The sequence below is a fragment of the Humulus lupulus genome, chromosome 5 (assembly GCF_963169125.1).
Source record: "Humulus lupulus chromosome 5, drHumLupu1.1, whole genome shotgun sequence".
NCBI lineage: Eukaryota > Viridiplantae > Streptophyta > Magnoliopsida > Rosales > Cannabaceae > Humulus > Humulus lupulus.
In genome coordinates this window covers 195,633,127-195,641,392 of record NC_084797.1, presented here as the reverse complement: position 1 = coordinate 195,641,392, position 8,266 = coordinate 195,633,127, and the positions used below count along the sequence as shown (strand labels likewise).

The 8,266-nt window shown below is 34.0% G+C and overlaps 1 non-coding gene across 1 annotated transcript; it reads right to left on the bottom strand.

Moving 5' to 3' along the window:
- Positions 1 to 2,359: 2,359 nt before the first annotated feature.
- Positions 2,360 to 2,465, bottom strand: LOC133780751 (small nucleolar RNA R71). Its single transcript, XR_009869569.1, has one exon. It is a non-coding gene; the product is annotated as a small nucleolar RNA R71 (small nucleolar RNA).
- Positions 2,466 to 8,266: the final 5,801 nt, after the last annotated feature.

Genomic DNA, 8,266 nt, shown 5'->3' with positions numbered 1-8,266 from the left:
TGTATTAATAATAATTAATCATGTAATAAAACATGTAAACAATGCAATTTGATTGAACAAAATGATTTCTACTACTTTATTGATAATGAAAAAATTACATAAGAAATGTTGTTTTGCAAGGGCATAAAATCCAACAAGAAATAGAACTCATAGTGCCCAATTTAAGTAGTTATTTTAAGGGTATTTTGCATGCTGATAACTCTTGAATAAAGAGTTATTTTTCATATTTTTGAGCTTATAATTTTAGAATTAGGTTGAGTGATGTTTGTGTATTTTTTATTTTTAGTTAATTATTTTCCTTTTTGTGTTCTTGTGTCATTTTTGGTGTTTTAGAGCTGAAGGTAGAAATTAAGGAATTTAGGTATGAAATTGTCCAAAGAAAATAATGAAAAGTGAAAAGCCTCTTATTTGTTTGTTGTGTGCTGAAATATTAGGTTTGTTGGAGCAAAAGAAGTTTTGCTAAAGCATTTTCAACAGGAATCAGAGAGGAAAAATCAGCATATAAGGGAAAGACAAGTGATATTTCATTAATTTACTTGTCAAAGGGTGGTGAGGTGGCAACAAATCAGAATATCAGCTGCATTTTAGAAGGAAGATTCTAGAGAAAAAGGAGGAGGCTCACGTGGAGTGCTTGGAGGGCATTTTTGGCAAGAGAGAAAATAGGGTTTTGTACCCTAGCAAAAGAGGAGAAAGAGGACAACCTCCATTACTGAATTTTTTCAGCCATTTTTTTTTTAGAGATTGGAGAGAGTTAGAAGGATAGGAGAAAGGAGGAAGGAGAAGTACAAAAAGTCCAAGAAGAGAAAAGAAGAGGAATCTTACATCTCTATTGAAGAAATTTTGTTCTTGCTCTCTCTCTCTCTCTCTAGATTTGTATTTCCTCTTTTGATTTGTGAATTTTGATACTCATGGGCTGAATTGAAAGTTGAATTATGCTCTTTAAATTAGCCATGAACTAATCTTTCGTGGCTTGAATTGTTGATGAACTCTATGTCTTAATTCTAAATTTCTAGCACTTTGTTTTAGTAATTTACCCATTGTTCATTCAATTGTGCTTAATGATGAATTCTTGTTATTGCTTGATCACCATTTACAATATATTGAGTTATATTTGTGATGAGAAGTTTGAATATAATAGATAGATTTGAATGACACAAGCAGATCATTTTGTTAGATTATGTTTGTGAATAGCATAGGAATGTGTTATTTGTCTTGTGTAACAATGATGAATTGATGCTTAATTATGGGTTCTTTAACTTGATTAGCATAGAAATATGTTAAATTAGGTGGAATGATTAATATCATGGGTCTTGGAAAAGTTTCATGAACATGTTTTGAATTCTTGTTAACTCTGGGTAGTCTGCTGAGATTTTGCTGCAGCAAAACGTACAGGTCAATTGACATAAAGGAATTTAATAATTCAAGCTTATTGTAACCAATCAATTTTATCTCACTTTTATATTAGCATTGCAATTTATTTTTGAGCATTTTTAATTGATTCCAAGTAGTGTTAGCTTACAAAAATCAAAACAATTTAATTTGGTTACTCTTGTGTAATTGTTTGGTAATTAATTGACACGTTTAGTTTTAATTTGCAATCCTTGTGGAGACGATCTTGTATACTTATCACTTTATTACTTTTTTTGTGACTATGTACACTTGCACATATTTGATTGAATATTACAACAAGTTTTTTGCATCGTTGCTGGGGATTGGAATTAGAAATGTGTGTAATATCAATTACTTGCAATTTATTTTTCTTTGTTGTTCTAACCTTGTTTGCTTGTTCAAGTGTTTTCTCAGGTGATCTATTGTATGAATGAGCAAGAAGACCTTGAACTAGCTCCTATTGACCCCGAGATTGAACATACATTTAGAAGAAGACTAAGGGAACAACAGGCTCAAAATCGCTTTAATATGGCTGAAGAGGTTGAAGGATTTGAGGGTGCTAATAATATCGCTAACACGATTGCTATGGTTGATGATAGATTGAGAGCCATAAGGGATTATGTTGTCCCCATGTTCAATGAGCTTAATCTGGGCATTGTTAGGCCTGAAATTCAAGCACCCCAATTCGAGTTAAAGCCCATGATGTTCCAAATGTTGCAGATAGTGGGTCAATTTAGTGGGCTGCCTACTGAGGATCCTCATCTTCATCTTCGTTCATTTTTGGAGGTGAGCGATTCTTTCAAGCTACAAGGAGTGAGTGAAGAGGCCCTAAGGTTGAAATTTTTTCCCTTTCTCTTTGAGAGACAGAGCTAGAGCTTGGCTCAATACACTTCCTTTCAACTCAGTGACTACGTGGCATGAACTAGCCAAGAAATTTTTGATGAAGTACTTCCCACCAACAAAAAATGCTAAGTTCCGGAATGAGATTATTTCTTTTCAACAGTTGGAGGATGAGTCGGTATGTGATGCTAGGGAGAGGTTCAAATATTTATTGAGGAAGTGTCAACATCACGCATGGTATTAGATGCTTTGGCAAATGGAGATATTGTCCCTAAGTCTTACAATGAAGCATATGAGATTTTGGAGCGAATTTCCAACAATAATTACCAATGGTATAATGTTAGAGCTCCATCGGGAAGGAAAGTAGCGGGTATTCATGAAGTAGATGCTTTGACAGCTTTGACCACTCAAGTTTCATCTATGACCAACCTATTGAATACCATGAGTATGGGGATAACTTGCAATCAACTCCTATGGGTTAAGTAGCAAATGTTTCTTGTGTTTATTGTGGTGGGGGGCACGCATTTGATAGTTGCCCTTCTAATCCTGCTTCAGTTTGTTACTTGGGGAATCAAAATGACAACCGCAATAATCCATATTCAAACTCTTACAATCCGGGTTGGAAGGATCATCCAAATTTTTCTTGGGGAGGTCAAGGGGCTGGTTCAAGTGGTGCAGTCATGCCAAATAAACCTACATATCCACCAGGTTTTTTTCAACAAGCAAGAGCTCAACCTCCTCCTTTACAAGTTTCTCAAACAAGCTCTTTGGAGAATTTGATGAAAGAGTATATGGCCAAGAATGATGCAGCAATTCAAAGTCAAGCAGTATCTTTGAGGAACCTAGAGATTTAAATGGGGTAGCTAGCTAATGAGTTGAGGAATAGACCACTAGGCACCTTGCCTAGTGATACCCAAAATCCAAGGAGAGATGGTAAAGAGCAATGCAAGGCGATCACTTTGAAGAGTGGTAAAAATCTGGAGTTGAATGAGGGCAATCCTAAAAGAAAAAATGAGCCCACTTCAATCCAAAGTAGTGTGGAAAAAGGAGAAAGGGTTGGAATTTCAAATATGTCAAAAGCTGATCCTGAAGAAAATGCTGTAGCAATCCCTCCGCAAAATGCATCAGAGAAGCCAATGAGCAAGCTACCTCCACCATTTCCTCAATGATTTCAAAAGCAGCAGCAACATAGCCAATTTCGAAGATTTTTGGATGTTTTGAAGCAACTCCACATCAACATACCTCTGGTGGAAGCTTTGGAACAAATGCCTAACTATGTGACGTTCTTGAAGGATATTTTGACAAAGAAGAGGAAGCTTGGCGAATTTGAAACAGTTGCTTTGACTGAAGGTTGTAGTGCTATTTTGAAGAATAAAATCCCTCCTAAGTTGAAAGATCTAGGCAATTTTACAATTCTAATTTCTATTTGGGGAAAAGAAGTTGGTAAAGCTCTTTGTGATTTGGGGGCTAGCATTAATTTGATTCCCATGTCCATTTTTAAGAAGTTGGGAATGGGAGAAGCAAGGCCAACTACACTCACCTTGCAATTAGCTGACTGTTCTATGGTGCATCTGGAGGGAAAGATTGAAGACGTCCTAGTACAAGTTTACAAGTTCATTTTTCCGGCGGATTTTATTATTCTTGACTATGAGGAAGATAAGGATGTACCGATCATCTTGGGGAGACCATTTCTTGCCACCGGGAGGACATTGATAGATGTTGAAAAAGGAGAGTTCACCATTCAAGCTCAAGATGAACAAGTAACATTCAAGGTTTTTAATCATATACGCTCTCCTAATGAAGTTGAAGCTTGTTTGGCCATAAGTGCTTCTAACTTCAAGTTGATTGAAAAGATGCATGAAAAGCATAGCAAGGGAGTGAAGAAAAAGGTTTCTTTTGAAGAAATTGAGAAAGGTGGGGAGCCATGGATAAGTAAGGAAGAAGAACCGTCTCTTCCTCCAAAGCTCTCGAAGAAAAAGAAGCATAGAGGAAAACCTCAATCGCAAATGTTGGAAGTTGGGAAAAGAGTGTTTTTCTCAAACTCTCTAGTGAAATCAAGGTGTGATGGTGGGTTCTTAGTGAGCAAGGTGTTTCCCAATTGTGTAGTGGAATTATATGATGAGCATTTGGGAAGTGCATTTAAGGTGATAAGGAAATGAGCAAAGTTTGGGGGAAGCGAGGTTGAGCAATACCAAACATCGGTTTCCTTGAAAGATCCTTAGAAAAAAAATGAAATTTGAGTTGCTATGGTTTTTGGAGGATTAATTTGTAAAGCAACTCAAAGAAAGAAAGAATAAAAATGCATTGAAAAAAAAAAATAAATGAAAAAATATATATATTAGGGTTTTTAGTTATTTTCATTTTAATTTTTGTTATGTTAATTTCATTTTATTGTAATGTTTTTTTTGGAGTGTTATTATGTTTTTTAGGTGTTAAGAAAGCAAGCGGATGATGTTTTGGAAGTAATTTTGAGGTCGGAAGTTTTTGCAAAAATTTTGCTGAAGCAAAATGGGGAGCAAAATTTTGGATGTGGGACAAGTACAAGTCAGAGAGATTTGCGATGCATCGCGAGAATGTTTTGCTAATTGATAAGTAGGTGGACATATTGCGTGGTTGCCTAAGTCTGTTATGTTAATGGTGAGCTGTGATTTGTGAGCCCACACAACCACTTTTGTCCAAATTTTGCCCCAAATGGCAGCTGCTAAAACTAAAGTTCCCAAGCGAAAGGCACCCAACTCCACAACCAGCCAAAAAGAAGGCCATCGATTCTAAATCGTCCCTATCTTTTTGGATGACAATCCCGAAGGATAGACGAGGGGAGTTGTCTTATCTCAGCTCATTTTCATTTTTTATTTTGTTGTTTTTGTTATTTCTTTTGATTTGTGGCTATAATCTTATTGTTTTAGTGTCTTGTTCATGTTTTGGTCTTGTTCTTCATTGTCTTTGCATTGTTGTTTTGTCGTTCTCTTGAGGATATTCTTTGTTTTTGTTAGTGTTTAACTAGGGGGCTCGATGACGATCTTGAAAAACTACAAAAATATAATAAATCTGAGTTAAAGCTGAATGTCTTTCTTGCTTGAGTTTTCAAGCTCAATTCTTTGGGTGTGAATGTTTCTAGCAATTGATTGATGAGAGTGTTTTTCTTTTTAGTGTGTGCATAACTTGATTAAACATTTTTGAGACCCTAAAAAGAGCCAGTTTCTTATGAGAGCTTAAGTTTCTAGAATTACTTAGTGATTTTCCTTGAGGCAAAATCCTAGGCAACACCACACCGATGACATGATTGAGGCCATCCTTGGACCGTTTGAGCCTTTGAAGCCTACCCTTTATGCATTTTTATCCCTAGTCACCCCGTTGAGCTTAAGTGTCATTTTCTTGCTTAGCCACTTAATAGCCTAGCTATATATAATAATCTCTTTTCACCATACCCTTGAGCACTTTGATCTTTATATGATTTATTTGTTGTTGTATTTTGGGGGGTTGAGATGAGTAGAGAGTGCGAGAGGCATTGGATGAGCGTTTTCATTTTCTTCTTTTGTTTGTTTTCACCATTGGGGACAATGTTGATTTTAAGTTTGGGGGGAGAGTGTATTCTCATTTTTCTTGTTCTCTTGCCATCTAGTTATTTATCTTCATGATAACTCTATAAAATAGAGTTATTTTACCACTTTTTATGTGCTAATTGTTGCTTAATTCTTGAGTTTTTAATTGATTTATTAAGTTTTTAAGTAATTTCGAATTTAGTAGTCTTATCATGATTTTATATACTTTTGTGTGTTTTTATAAGTATTTTGTTGTAAAATGTTGTAGTTAATTATTTGAATTATTATTGTTAAGTTAGTGGTAAAAAATGTTGTATTATTGAACTTAAATGTAAAATATAATTTAAGTTACAATTAATATTTTCAAATAATTAAATTGATTTATTTTATAGTTGAAAATATTGTATTATGATTTATTTTATATTTATTTTGTAGGGAATGTATGCTCTTAAAAAGAAAGAAAAATGAAGGACAATATGACATTTTCAAGAAAGCAAGACAAAGAGTTGGCATTTATAAAAAGTCTCATTTGGGCCCAAGCCCAACAGCTCCTCCACGTCTCTCCAGCAAGTGTCCATGCGCCAAGAACCAACTATCTATCCTCCAAGCTCTTCCTTCAGCCAGCTGTCCTAAGTCTCTTCATGCACTTCCTTCCTTCAGCAAAGAAAGCCAGCGCCTATATAGCCATCCTGCCTTCACCCAACGTTCATCAGCCCAGCCAAGCATCAGGAGCTTCACGCCTCCTGTCTACAACAATCCCAGTCCCCCAGCCCACCATGGGCCTGCCATTAGAAGCCCAACGGCCCAGCACTCCTTCAGCACCAAACAGCCACCAAAAAGACCAAAAAGTCACATTTTTCTTCCCAATATTTTTTCCTTTCACTCAAATATCAATTCACTCTTCTCTGTTTTTCTTACCTAAATAAATATTCCTAATTTATTTTTTTACCTTAGCTTTTCACTAATCTTTTACCCAACCAAACATTTCATCTTTCCAATATTCTTACACTTACACTATTTATCCTACCACTTCCCAACACAATTAAATTAATCAATTTATTTATTTTAATTTGATTAATTTAATCTCCATATTTTGCCTATAAATAGAGTCTTGTAAGACCATTTGGAGGGGCTCTTCTTCTTCATCTTTTCAACATCTTCTACACATATTTTTCTCTCTTCTTTTCACTATTTTCTCTCTACCATTTTCATCTATTGAAGAGCATGTCAAGTATGTTATTTTGTAATTTTTATTTCAATCTAGTTATGAGCTTCTAATCTTTTTCAAAGGTTATTAAGATGATGATGAAGCAAAATGTAACTAGATAGTATTTTTTGTTGTATGTTGATTTCCCATTTGTACAACATTGTTTATGGATTTTTCTATCAAAGATATGCATTTTTCATCTATTATTGATTGTTAAAGCATATTACACTTAGTTCTTCATTATGCAAAAATATGATATTCTTTGATTAAATGTTTTTCATTAAATTGTTCACATCTAATTCTTAGAGCATAAGTATCATATTTTGCCTAAACATAATCTCTTTGATTTTTTGTAGTTTCATTAGGTTGTAACAAAACTAATGCTTAGAAATTATATCTTATATAAGTGAAGAAAAATCCTACATTTTTTTAAGTAACTTGTGCTTAAATAGAAAATGTATTTTGAAAAAATATAGTGTAATTTATTTCAACTATATCTAAACTTGGAAATCAATATACTTATAAATACTATTGAACTTGCATTTTGTGGATTCTAATATCTTAATAATCTTATTTTACTTATCTCATTTGAAAACATTTTTCTATTTAATCTTAAATCTTTTTATTACTTGTCTTTTATTTTTTCTAAAACAAAATCTCATCAAATATTTGGAACTAGGTTAGAATATTCTTGCTTTGTTTGAAATAGTTTCTTTTTATGTTAGTCAACTCCCATGGGTTCGACCTCGTACTTAAAATTCAAAAGAAAAGATTATAGAGTGCACTCCCTTGCATCAAAGCAAAGTTTAAAAAAAATAAAAAAAAAGGTCAAGAAAATAAAAAGAAAAAAAAGTAATTTTGCTTATAAATAGGTTTGGGGGTGTAACTCTTCAAATAAAAGAAAATTTTGTTTTAGTTTTAGTTTTTGTCTTTGTATGTTAGTAATAAAGGCTAGTGGCAAGAGTTATATTTTGTTGTGGGGTTTTATTTGGGGAAATTAATGTGTGCATTTATTTAGGTCCTACAAAGATTGAGGTGCGTAGGGTGATTTGAGCCAAAATTAATCTCTCTTATCCTACCTTCACTCTAGCCTATCATTACAAGCTTGATAAAATCCTATTGATCTTTGGTGTGGTGTTTGTCTACATTAGTGGAGAGGGAATCACTAAGTAACATATAGAGGCATTATTTAAGCTTTAGGACCAAGGCCTAGTTTGATTTTGGGTGATTGAAAATTCTTAGGAAAAGTTATGCATGCACTAAAGAGTGAAACACTTGACTCATATTT